Genomic DNA, 13,616 nt, shown 5'->3' on the forward strand with positions numbered 1-13,616 from the left:
ACCTAGATACTCATTGCTTTTTTTGCCGACCAAATAGTCCTTCTTCAACAAATCAAATGGATCATGCTCCTTCCTGTTACAGTGACATTTGAGCCATCGTGGGAAATTGTGGCGAACATTAGTTTGCAGCTCTCTAAGCTTTCATTTCTTCATGCAGAAGTCGGGAAGAGTTGTGAGGACTAATTGAGGTAGGATAGGATCTGTAAGCTTTTTAACACAGCGCCTGAAGTAAAAATAAGCACCCCAAAGTTGCTATTATCTTGTGTGTGGTTTCATTTATAGGGTTAATTGTATGTTTTGTTGTTTGGTTTAGTCGTGCTTTGTTTTGTTGGGGGCGGGGGTTGGGGATTGTTTGTTTAACCTGGCTGCCTCTCCCCCAACAATAGGAGCCCTGCTGGCTGCCTCGGTGAACGCCACGTTCTTGCTTGAGTCTTTTATATGTGGGCATTTCCCAAATCTTCACTTCTTAGCTCTGTCCTTCCTCCAAAGTTGACCTATCGTCTGTCCTTTCCGCCTGGTTTTCTTCCCTCTAACCCCCAAACCATTCTTCAGTCGCCCCAAGATTACAATCCTTAAAACACTGGTCCCATCATGCTGATTACTTCATCAAAGGCCATTAACTGACTTTGTGCTCTCCCCATTGCCTACTGAAAAAGTTCCATTTTCGTTACACCAGCATGCAGGGGTCTGTCTCCCCCAGTCTCCACGTTCAACTGCTCAACATGCCTTGTTGATTTAAACGTAGTTCCGGTCCCCATCATTTCTTCCGTCCTTCTGTCCACTTTTGACTCCCTCGATCCAATAGTAGAGTAGCAGTAGATCCACTAGGAGAGTTGTGTTTCTAATCACATGAACGTGTGACTTGAAATTTTTCAGTGACTCCCTACTGCCCACAGGATGCAAAATCAAATACCCTCAAGGCCTGTCGTGATCTCACTACTGTTCATTGCGCCAGCTTCACCGCCAATGACTCCACCATATTGAAAACAATCGCAGAGCCCGCCGCTCAGCCAACCCTCCTCTGGCTGTTTCCCGCCCTCGTATTAAGCTGGAGTCTTATCCTCCCCTCTCTCACCATCTCTTCTGCTGGCAAATTCCCTCACATCCTTCTGGTCTTAGGCTTCTAACAAGAAGCCTTCTTAACCCACCAAACGAGAGTGAGGCACCTCACTAGTGCTTTCGTGTTGCATATTTACATTATACTTTCCTTGTCTCTCTCATTCTGAAAAGGTGGCAAGATTTGTGAAGTTGGGGGATAGTGTCTTTTTTTCTTTTCTTTTTTTTTTGTAAGTCGTGTCCATAGTTCCTAGCTCCGTGCCTCATCAATAGTAGCACTCAAGTAAATATTTATTGAATGAATAAGTGTCAACCCCTTCAGAATTTGTCTTCATCCAGCCACATTTCTTAAAAGGAGCTAGGGTTACATTCACCTCTTTCTATTCCCCAAGCACATCTTGCTTCTTCTTGCCTCAGTGACTTTGCTTATTCTATCCTTAAATGAGGAATCCTTATCTCCTCTCTCACCCTGTCTGGCAACGCACCTATGGAGGTTCTGTTAGGCTGTCAGGTCAGGAAATACTCGAGTTCTTCTTCACCACAGAGCTTTGGCTGAGATTCTTGTGACTGTGCCCTCCACGAACTTTCTATTTACTATAATTCACTGCCACCTAATCAAATCATACCTTGCTGTGGGTTTTAACTTTGTTTTGGGTGGAGGAAAGACTTCAGGTACAGAGGATGAGTTAATCATAGCCCATTTGAACCCTGTATGAATTTCTAATTTACCTCTCAATGAAATAGCAAGGTTCTTAAAGGTGAGAATCGTTGGTTTATTAACATACATAGCCTGAAGCATCTTATTAGACCCAGAGGAAATAATAAATATTTTTATGTGAATGAAATAATTCAGTTTTGAATTTATGATGGAAATGTACCACATAAGAGGAAAAATACATAAAATAAACAGAAATGATTAAACCCTTACCAGTTGATAACAAAATACTTGATCCAGGTTTAAACTAGTGGCCAAGTTGTGGTTGAGACCAAATGACTTTTGAGTGTAGATCCTAAAGTGAAAACTCTTCTTTTCACTTTAGACAGAGAGGGCCTTAAACTCTTTGAAACTACTGAGGCACCAGGGCCAAGAATTTGCTTCACAAGGTTATAACATACTGAGCTGTATACAAGTAATCTTAAATAATTGATATTCCTCAATGTGGTTTATTTAAACCAAACAAGTAAATTATTCACCTGAAGGATATAGAATGATTCACTCCTTTCTTGCTCCCTCTTCCCTCCATCCTTCCACAAACACGGATGAATGATTATGTTGGACAAAGAGGTAAGTGCCTGTCTATATTTATGCCCGGTGGCTTCTTGCAGACAGAGTTGCATTTCTGTGCCATGAATAAAAATAGTAAGAGAAATTTGAAGAAATGAATTCTTGGACATGAATGATATTTCCCAACTGCTGCGTGATTTCTTCCAGTTGCAATTGTCATTAACAAAGGAACGTGTTTTAGGTTTAGTAAGAGTGATTCTATAGAAAAGTAAATAGTTTAAAGGAGGGTGTAAACTGTTCACTCGACATCTCCCAATTATGCGCAAATAAGATGGTAACTTTTTATCTTGAAATGAAGCTTTATATATACATCCATATTATTTGAAGTCTAGGCACAGACACATACAGACATGATACAACTCATCTTTCGTGTTTAACAAATGTGACATTTTGTACATGTTTTGTCTTCATTATGGAACCCTATGGTCTCTCTCTGCTCAGAGATTACTTCCTAGTGTATACATCTCAAGTGGCCTGTATGTAAACAAATTAGTGAGAACACTCACCCCAACTCATTAACTTTAGCTGTATTATTGGAAGAAGTCATACTATGAACTGGAGATGGTCATGTTGGTGTTCTAAATAATCATGATAAACTTTGTCATGCTGTTTGGTATCATGGGTAATAATATCACTGACATTGAGGCTGAGTTAGTAGAACTACGTCTGTTACTTCTATTTAAATTAGTCTTTTGATTTTTGATAGTGAATGTTAAGAGTGACAACATTAATACAAATGTGTTTATTTTATTTTATTTTTTACTATTCTCTTTGGAAGTTTTATTTGCATCCTTCTTTAGCCATCCCTGAAGCTCTCACACCCAGTATCTTTTCTGATTCACATCCAGAGAAACAAACAAGCAAAAAACTGACATAAAACAAAAATATTTTGAAGTTAAATAAGTTGCTAAGTGTACTGGAGAGATAAACCTCATGACTTCCGTTACTGCCACAGTCGCATCTCTCTTCATCCCACTTGGCCTCAATCCTGTGATTCAAACTCACATCGTGGATCCAATTTGGAAATCATCATATAGTGACAATAGATTGTGTCATGTCACTAAGTCAACAGTGATGCTGAACTTCTTCAGGAGTTGAAACCAGCTTTCGAAGAAAAGAAATAAACACACCTTAGAGGCAGCATATGGGGCTTTCATCACAGATACAGAAGTCAGAAATTGTGGGGCTTCCATTAACTTTCATCTTACCCTGAAATAGAACAAGAGAGATAGAGGGGCATATTTTTTAAAAACAAAGCACCACAATACCATGCAAGCAGGAAAAGAAAAAACCCAGCCAAAAAAACTCCATCCTGGGAGAGGTAGTAAAGCATTGAGGTTAAGGGCATAGGCCCTGGAATCACTTTGCCTGGCTTCTAATCCCACCTCTATAGCCTAATAACTGCTAACCTTGGGGGAGGTATTTTAATTTCATTTGCATCTCAATTGCACTTACAAAATGGGTAATAATAGCTTACTTAACTCACAGAATTCTTGTGATGTTTGAATAAGTTAATACTTTATCTCACAAAACATGACTCATTATATTAACCAAATAAACTATACCAAATAATCCGTGACTTCCTGGAGATTGTCAGACACATCCCAGTGTTTGAGATATTATATGTAATAGGAAATGAGAATCAATAAGAATATGGCTCCTATGGGCATCTGGAGCCATGTCTACAATTTCATATTGTGTATGAGATGTTAGCTGCTATTATTTGTAATGTTCAAGCACTCGTCGTCCAAGAATAATCAGTAAGATGTTTTGAATTGTTTCCATTTTTTGGCTTCTGGGGAAGGGACAGTTGTGTTCTTGTATAAAACAGGTCACTGGAGGGGCGCCTGGGTGGCGCAGTCGGTTAAGCGTCCGACTTCAGCCAGGTCACGATCTCGCGGTCTGTGAGTTCGAGCCCCGTGTCAGGCTCTGGGCTGATGGCTCAGAGCCTGGAGCCTGTTTCCGATTCTGTGTCTCCCTCTCTCTCTGCCCCTCCCCCATTCATGCTCTGTCTCTCCCTGTCCCCCAAAAAATAAATAAAAGTTGAAAAAAAAAAAAGCTTTAAAAAAAAACAGGTCACTGGAAAGGTAAATGTTTCATCTCACAATATTAGCTGGCCCTGCTATCTAAGGGTGACTCAAGGGAAGTGCTGGTTGAATAGGACCATACCTCCCAAAGCCACAAACAACTGGTGAGGATTGAGCCTTCCCTGGTGGACAAAGGAAATTTCAGTCAAAGTTAGATGAGGCCCTGCACTTATTGCTAGGAACTCCAAAATATTCTCAGGGCTCCTGCGTAAAAAAAATCCATGATAGGGGCACCTGGGTGGCTCAGTCGGTTGAGCGTCCGACTTCGGCTCAGGTCATGATCTCATGGTCCGCGAGTTCCAGCCCTGCGTCGGGCTCTGTGCTGATGGCTCAGAGCCTGGAGCCTGTTTCAGATTCTGTGTCTCCCTCTCTCTCTGCCCCTCCCCCGTTCATGCTCTGTCTCTCTCTGTCTCAAAAATAAATAAACGTTAAAAAAATTTAAAAAAAATCCATGATAGATAATACAAAGGCCATTAAAATCTCCGTAAGAACAACAGTTCAGAAATTTAAAAATTATAGAAAATAAGATACAACCAAGCAACTCACTCTTTTTTACTAATGAAATTACAATTTTATGAGCTATGAGTATGTGTATTAAATATATATGTATATATGTTTTTCCCACCCATATATTCTCAGCCTAAAACTTGGATGGCTTTAATAAAGAATAAAATAAGTACCTGAATACAGTAGTTTCCTAAGTCCTTCTCTTAAGTAGGATGCGATAAATATTGTTTAGCGAATGAATGAATTAAAAATAAATGAATGAGGCAGTAAACTCCAATGGAATGGCCAAGTGAGAGATGTCACCTTTCAGCAAAAGTGCTGGCTTTGTCATCTCACCCAGAGCCAAGGTTGCAAGACTTTGGGGCAGGAAAGCATAATGCCTAACAGAGTAGCTCAGAAAAAAGGGGTTCAGCTAAGTCACTGAAAGGCCAAGCAAAGAGCATATACTAAAATGGAGAGATTTGTTTCCCTGACTCATGGCGGCAAGGTCAGGCATTTCCTTTGCTAATAGCCAGTGAACCAATGGATGGCACACCATTAATGGATGTCTTAAGTTATGGGAAGGAATCGGGTTTCCCAAATGAATGTTCTTTCAATGCACTAAAAGGAAATGATCGGCAACCTAGAACTGGAAGAGCTTTTACATTAAATAGCTTCCTTTACATCTTGAAATGGGCATCGATGGTTTTGTTAAAAAGGAAGTGAACAATGACTAAACTCCTAAAGGAAAAGAAAGTAGCACCTTCTTGGCGACAAATCGGGGCAGATATTCACTCATGACCGGCAGCTGTGTTCCCAACTCCGGAAACAAATAAAATCCAAAGTCCTAAAAATTAAAACAAAGCGTATTATGTAGTAAGATAAGAAATGGCAAGTGAGAAATGAGAAGATCCACCTGTTTAAGGTCAAGTAAGCTCTTCTATCTGTGGCTAAAAATTTACCAATATTTGCCTAAAGGCAAAAGGCAAAAAATTGGTTTCTTGGGCTTCCGTAGGCTTATCATGACACAGCTAGACAAGAAGGGTAAAGCTGTAGAAACTCCCAGGGTTGCAAAGGGATTTCTGACCTTCACATAGGATTTCTCGGTTGACTAGATATGTGATATTATTGTGGGATTTTCTCTTAACCCTTAAGTACCTGTCCCTATTGTAGCCACAATAAAACTCATGGAAGCTATAACTGGAACACAAAGCCCAATTTGTCATCCTATTTAATCACAACAGGGCTCTCCTTGTGGGGAATCAAGTCATGATCCCTTTGTCCATCCCCTCAGTGGACAGAAAGTGAAAAATATCTTTGAGGAGGCTATTTATTGCACTATAGGCTAATGGTACTTGTCCTTCTTTGATAAAGAAACTACTTGCTTTCTCGGGTCATTGTTTCGTCTTTCTCCATGCCCTGTACGACTGATGCAAGTACAGTGATACTGACTTCAAAGGGAGCTTAATAGGGCATGGAGAAAGACAGGAAACATGGCGGGAATATTTAAGAGAGGACTTCACAAGGTCAAGTTTCCTTGTTGCAATTTCCTTATGCATATCTCAAACTGATTTGTCTTTCCATTTCAAGAACCAAGGGATGTTTAGTCCCTTTCTTATCCACAATCCTCATTAAAGTCATTAAAATGTTTCATTTGAATTCTACATACCACACAATTAATACATGAGCTGTGCTAGTCTCTATATGCAATTTTATTTCCTTGCTTGAAAGCTCTCTCACCAGTGTTCTGCGGATGAAATCAGAATTTTGATGCCGACTTCTAGCATCTTCCTTAGATGTAAATACATTTGGAAAGATAATGAAAACCAGAAACTCAAATGTTGCTTTTCTTGATAGAGCATCAAAGTCAGTGCGACCCACACGTGTCTTTGAGTCCTCTTCTCTCTCCCCACCTGATTTACTCATGCGATCATGTCGATGATGGTGGAATGAATGGATTTAAGCCCTTTTTCTCTTTGAGCCTTGGAATAAAGTGTTTCCAAAAACATATTCCATTTATATAAAATGAGTATGCATGCAGCCACAATCTCCACCTATGCTAAAGCATTTTCTTTATTATAATGAGATGCATCTTTCTGGATTTTCTGCACAATCAGACTATAATTAAGCATAGGAAGATACAGGTAAGTGCATGAGATGCATGTTTAATTAAAAGAGAAAATGCTGGTTAAGTATCAATTTGTAGACATTCAATTTACAAGGAGGATTCCGAAAGCGACTCTGTCTTTCTCACATATTTCCTTTGATATGTATGTATGTGTTTACACGCATGTATGTTTTCACACTGAAATCATCTTCTCATTTCATATGCTAGAGTTCCTGCCACATGTACTGACCCATCCAAGAAAATGTTGATATGTATTAAAAATCCCCATGAAAAAGAAAATGCTTGCATAAATTCATGTAGGGCAAATAAAAAAGCAGCCAGGACCCAGCAGGCTGAGTCAATGTATAGCTTGCATATGGAAACAATGACATGATTGTTTACTCACTGGTTTAATGATATTCACTTTCTCCTAATGGCAACGTGGAAAATGTGAGTGCCAGATGCTGCGCCCAGAGCGGAGAAGAGAGAACAGGGGAAGGTCTAGAGTAAGGAATTTATCCTGACACCAGAATGTAGTGTAACTCTTCAGTTTATTAAATGCCGTGTTTTTTTTTTTTTTTAGAAAAAAATACTTTGATGTCTGCAGCTTAAATTTCCATATTTTTATATCAGTTCAGCAACAAATTTACATATTTCCTGGAATCTGCAGATATAAAAGCGGTAAAACACTCCAGGCATTATTAGACAGTAGATTATAACCCATTACTATTGTTTCAATTAGCAATGTAAAAGTGACCTGCAGTGTTCAGATGACCCACTAATGGATTTAAACGCTTTCAAATATTAATGCAGGTTTTCTAAAGATGAATCCCAAACCCATTATTCCTGGAACAACTATGAGCTGAAAAGCTGGCAATGATTGTGCATTATGTGGAAAGGCTCATGGTTAATTAAATGAATACCTAGCATTACACTATTCACTTTAGTGCTACAAAATTATTTCTCATTGATTTTTACATTCTGAGTCTGTGATTCAATTTACTTCTGCAATTTGTGTTGCCGTGTCAATAAAAGGGAACTGCTTGAAGACAGGAGCATTAGAGACTGATAAATACATTAAGATCCAATGAAAACGGCAGTTTTCTATTGTTTTCCTCCATTGAAATATCATTTATAGCAGCACTCTGTTATGTATTATTAATACAATTTTTGTTTGCTTCCATCTGCTCTCTTCCCCCCTTCTCTATTCAGGAATTGGAATATTAGTGATTGCTTGAGGGTGAGTAGCTAATTTTTCAGTAACAAGTTCTCTCACTATCAAGAACAAAAGCACCATCAACACAAATCTGTTATTTCATGTTAAATGAACTAGAAGGCCAGATTCCTCATCAAAGACTGTGTGGGGAGTTGCTGTGTGTGCATTTTCATTTCAAGGACTAAATGACACTTGTGTTTGTTAAACCATGAAAGCTAAAAAATAACAAATAGCTCAAACCCCGTCACCCAATTTATGCGATGTAACCACAACGTGATGTATTTAGGAAGTGTACATTTTATTCAGAAACTTTATTGCCTGTTTTATGATTGAAGCGACATGTGTCTTTTTCCAAGTCACCTGGACTCAGTTCTGTCAAAGTCTGAAGTCCTACCTTGAGATTTGCTTCACCACTCTTCATTACTCCAAAATGTTGCAAACTTCACCTTCGTTGTTCTGGGTGTGGAAAGAAACCTTAGATGTGAAATCTTAGACCTGCCTGCATCAGTGTAGACTCATAACCTAGGACGTGTTCGTTATGTACTGTGAATTTAACTTTTCCTGAGAAAGGTAGGTTTACCAGTCAAATGTAATAATTAATATTTTCTACCTAGGATCATCTCACTGGAGTTTATTGTGCCCAAATCATCTCCATGAGGATGATCAGTCAGCTAACCTCATCTCAACATACGTCTGAATTTTTCTGCACTCTACGTTAGACCCAGTGGAGAATCCAATCTCAGCAAAGGTGGTATGCCCAGCCCCAAAGGATTCACCTTCCACTATCTATGCTCCTTACAAAATCTATCTTCAAGCCATTACTTTCCATATTGAGCTGCGTTGGTAACTTGAGTTTGAGTATTGATTTAATACAAAATGTACAACATGGAAAATTTTATATTGAAAATCGTTCTGCAAAGTTTTCAGAAAAGATCACTCTAGAGACATAAAACTAACAAAGGGAGAATGCAAATGACCAATAAACACATTACAATTTCAACTTCCTTATTCATCAACGAATGTGGATTTAAAATAATTAGCTTTTTTTGCCCATCATTGTCAGAGATGAGAAGAAAGAATAATTCATATTAGTGAGGAAAATGGAGCTGTGCATATGCATCTGGTAGGATGTACGATGATGCAGTTTTTCCAAAGGTGGTATGAACATATGTGTTTTTAGATTTTGAGAGGCTTGCATACCCTTTTTGCTATGAAATTCTACCTTTTGGAATTTAATCTCAGGAAATAATTATGAATGTGTCCAAAGATTTAGCTATACAAACTGTTCATCTCGACCTTATGGGGTCATTCATGAGAATAAAAAAACTGAATACATCCTAACTGTCTAAAATGAGGAATTAGCTAGTAAATCATGGGGCATTAGTACAATTGAATAGTACTCAATCCTTTAAAATGATATACCACAATATTCAATGATATGGGAAAACATTTACGGTATATTGTTGATCGAATAAAACATACCACACAAGCACACACACTCACAAGTGACCAAACCGTGTATAACCTATTTGGTGTTTAAATAGTGACATTATATAAGTTCTTTAATAATTTTGAAGATATTCCAAAGGATTCGAATTACTGCTTCAAACATTTTTTTTCTTATAAAAAAGTAACTCGTGCTCATTGCAGAGTAGTTTAAACGACACAAAAATAATACACTCTACATCTGTACATCCACATGTAGGTATATGGAAGAAAAGGTACATGGGCAAGATATACAACAAAATGTTAACGGAGATTATGTTTTAGCTATGCGGTGAGTTACTTTCTCTTGCATTTTTACTTCCATGTTTATATATGCCTACAAATAATATGGATAACATGTTTTCGTAGTTAGAAATATGATTGCGAATTCCCTCTTAGTTATTCTACACAGAAACCAAGTGGGAAGATGCCCTTGTAACTTTTATGGGAAGGAAGATAAAATAATTAGAAACAGCCATGACAGAGAAAAAAAATACTGTTTACCTGTCAAAAAAAATTCTAAATTAGAACCCTAGCTCTCTGAATTACTAGCTGGGGACCCCGGCAACTCACAGAACTTCTCTGAGCTTCAGTTCCCTCTAAATATACTTCTATACCCCAAAGCAACAATGGTCAAAAGAGAAAAGCAAATGTCTGCCTAGTTGCATCTGAATATTGAGACATAGTGACTTCTGAGAGGGTTGCAAATAAGCTTAAATACCACCGAATACTTCCTCATGTTCTAGTTCACTGCTTCTTTCACTCTTCGGAGCCTCATGCACACTTACAGCCAGTTGGACTTTTACCTTGTGACATTTGCTCCAAAGGATTTTCTGTCATTAAAATGAAATACATCTTTTCAGAAGAGGACAGAGCAGTAAGTAATACAGCGATGTTCATAACGCTTTGCCCCCAGTAATTAGCAAACGTCGTTCTTATTGTTGTGGCCCTTGCGTGAGCTCTGCAAGCACAGGCCATGCTGCTTTTTGCTCACTATTGCACGCTCTGTGTCTGCACATAGTAGGTTCCTGTTGTCAAATGAATAGTACAACACACCCAGGTTAGAGTTTCAAAATTTGAGGGCCGCATTTTTACCTTCATTGCGGCAAAATTGAAACAAGTACTTAGAAGATGATTATATAACACATTGCTAGTCATGTAGCTGCTAAATAAAAATCGTGTGACGTTAGAAAGGAACAGTCGTTGCTCTTAGAAGCTGGGGTTATCACATCGGCAACCGGGGAAATAGCTCCTCCCTTTGTCAAAGTTCCCAACTTCCCCCTCGCCCCCCCAAAGCAGAACCAAAAAGCTGGAACTGGTTCCTGAATGATGCCGCTTAGACAGTGTCTGTGCTTGCTGATGTGTTGCTGGCTGGTGGAGAAGGCCAAGCACAGGCCTTTGGGCTATGCACACGACACCTTTTCTTCGGTAACTGAGCAAGGGGATTAAAAACAAAAGATTTCTGGGGGCGCCTGGGTGGCGCAGTTGGTTAAGTGTCCGACTTCAGCCAGGTCACGATCTCGCGGTCCGGGAGTTCGAGCCCCGCGTCAGGCTCTGGGCTGATGGCTCAGAGCCTGGAGCCTGTTTCCGATTCTGTGTCTCCCTCTCTCTCTGCTCCTCCCCCGTTCATGCTCTGTCTCTCTCTGTCCCAAAAATAAATAAACGTTGAAAAAAAAAAAAAGATTTCTTTATAATACAATTTTTCAGTATCCAGACCACTACATAATCATCATTAGTAAAGGTGGGCTCTAAGGATAAATGAACTTCTAAAAGCTGCTTTGAGTCTACACGGTTTCTCAGTTTGACATATTTATAGGAGTGGAAAACTCAGGCTTTCACCTCAGTTTGCTCATCTTCGAAAAGGGACTATTCACAATATATCAATTATAGGGTGGTTAGAAAGGAACAGGAGTTAGTACATGGAGAATACTTTCAACAGTGAAGGCAGAGTGAGTTTTTAAATACTAGTTCCAGACTATTCCTGCCTCTCTACTGCTCCTGCTGGAACCTGGAGTAGTGTTTCAAGAGGTCCTGTCTCAGGTAGGACAAAGCAAGTGGGAGTCTCTATGAACTGAATGGTAAAGTAAGACAATGGTTCAGATGACCAAAGCCATGAAGATATTTGACTAAAACTCCTTTACAAGTTCCTTAATTCCTCACTCAGTAGGCATGACCATGGCTATGTATATTAAGAAGGCATTGTTTTACAGCTGAAAGAAACCTTGTGGGATATCTGGTTTCATAACCTTAGTTGGCTCTCCAACTAAGAGGAGAGGTAGGATGGATGGCTGAGGGTCGCAGTTTAAACCTAGTCCTCATGCTGCCTGCCCTGGACCCTCCACCATATTTATTTTTTCTTAATGGCGTAAAATAGACTATCTTTAAATTAAAACAAAACTCCCACCAAAAAAAAAATGTTGTTCTCTTAAGTCTTGAGGCATTGGCAGCGACCCATTTATTATAGGATTGCATTTTACAAATTATCTTATGTATTAGACTGTACACGCACACACACACACACACACACACACGCACACACACTCTCCCCCTCCTAATAATTAACTAATATGCTGCTAGATCTGGGGCTTACAAACACATTTTTGATAGAAAAAATTCAAGGTTCCCATGTGTAACTGCTTTTTCAGTAGTGTTTTGCAAAGGAATGACTGGAATGATAATGAAGTCCGCTAGGCTGGTATCCAGGGCATGGGCTGGCTGCATGGAGGTTCTAGAAAGCGCTGAAGGATGATCTTACTGTCTGCTGCAGTGTGAAGGGAACACTTGATTAGAGTATGACACTCCCGTTGACCTTGAAAATAACATATAGAGTTAAATGGACCCAGTGCTGAGGTATGTAGTTTTCAATGCTATAGAAAGGAACATTGTTGTCAGTAGATACAATGTTACTCTACCCTGACCGTTCAGGACAGTGTCACCAATAGCTCCTTGGACAAGTGCACTTACCAGGGAATGTGACACTTTGTGCATCTGGCCAAAATTCACGTGACATTAATTTTGTTTTGTTTTTGCCAAGATTATCTTTACTTGCACCATTACCTTGATTAATGCACAAGCAGATAATAACATATAAACATTGAAGTAACCGCAACATAACTATCCAGAGGAAACGAGCTAAATGAAAATAGAGTGGAATGAAAAAAAAACATTTCACGATGAACTAGACAAGAGCACATTTTAAACATGCATTCTCCTCTAAATGTTTTCACAAATTTGATAATTACATTCATTTTATTTAAAGTTAGCTAAGATTAACTTATACCAAGAGAAAGAATATATCCTCTGTACTGTACTATAAAAGCTATAAAATCTAATTAGATAGTGGGAACTCACTAGAAATTATTATAGCCATAACGAATTAGAACACAATAAATAGTATAGATTTTGGAAATTTACTGTCTAAGGTAGATAGTGCATACATTATTAAACTATGCAGAAGTCGTCTGGAGAAATATTTATTCAGAAGTGAGCTAAATGAGGATGCCGAAGATTATTAAGGTCACCGTAAAGACATTACACCACAGAGGGGAGGGGGAGGATTCTGGGAACAGACTCAATGGAACCCTTGGTGTCGGAAATCCACAAAGAACCGAGTATGTTTGTGAAGACACACTGCGTAACAACGTAACTTTTGAATAGTTATATAAATAGCTTTATTTTCTTCAAAAGAAACAGGAAATACATTTTGCATAATCTGATCAGAACAAGAAACCTGCATTTTGTGCAAAGCATACTATGAATTCATTTTCTTTGTTATGGCTTAACTAGCCCTAGCCTCTCACCTCCAATCATAACAGACTCCTTCTGGTTTAATTATGCTTCTAGTTCTAAAGAGGAGTTAACCGCTTATGCAGAGAATTGGACTTTCATTAATCA

General features: G+C 38.9%; 1 long non-coding RNA gene across 1 annotated transcript in view; it reads right to left on the reverse strand.

The window, feature by feature from the left end:
- Window positions 1-1,808: 1,808 nt before the first annotated feature.
- LOC121042695 (uncharacterized) overlaps window positions 1,809-13,616 on the reverse strand; it is a 24,012-nt gene continuing 12,204 nt past the window's right edge. The window contains exons 2-3 of the long non-coding RNA XR_005796388.1: window positions 5,678-5,761; window positions 1,809-3,550 (exon numbers count right to left, since the gene is read on the reverse strand). This is a non-coding gene — a long non-coding RNA (uncharacterized LOC121042695). The remainder of the gene's footprint in view (window positions 3,551-5,677; window positions 5,762-13,616) is intronic.

This window comes from Herpailurus yagouaroundi, unplaced genomic scaffold (assembly GCF_014898765.1).
Source record: "Herpailurus yagouaroundi ecotype Mexico unplaced genomic scaffold, PumYag 186, whole genome shotgun sequence".
NCBI classification, from domain to species: Eukaryota; Metazoa; Chordata; class Mammalia; order Carnivora; family Felidae; genus Herpailurus; species Herpailurus yagouaroundi.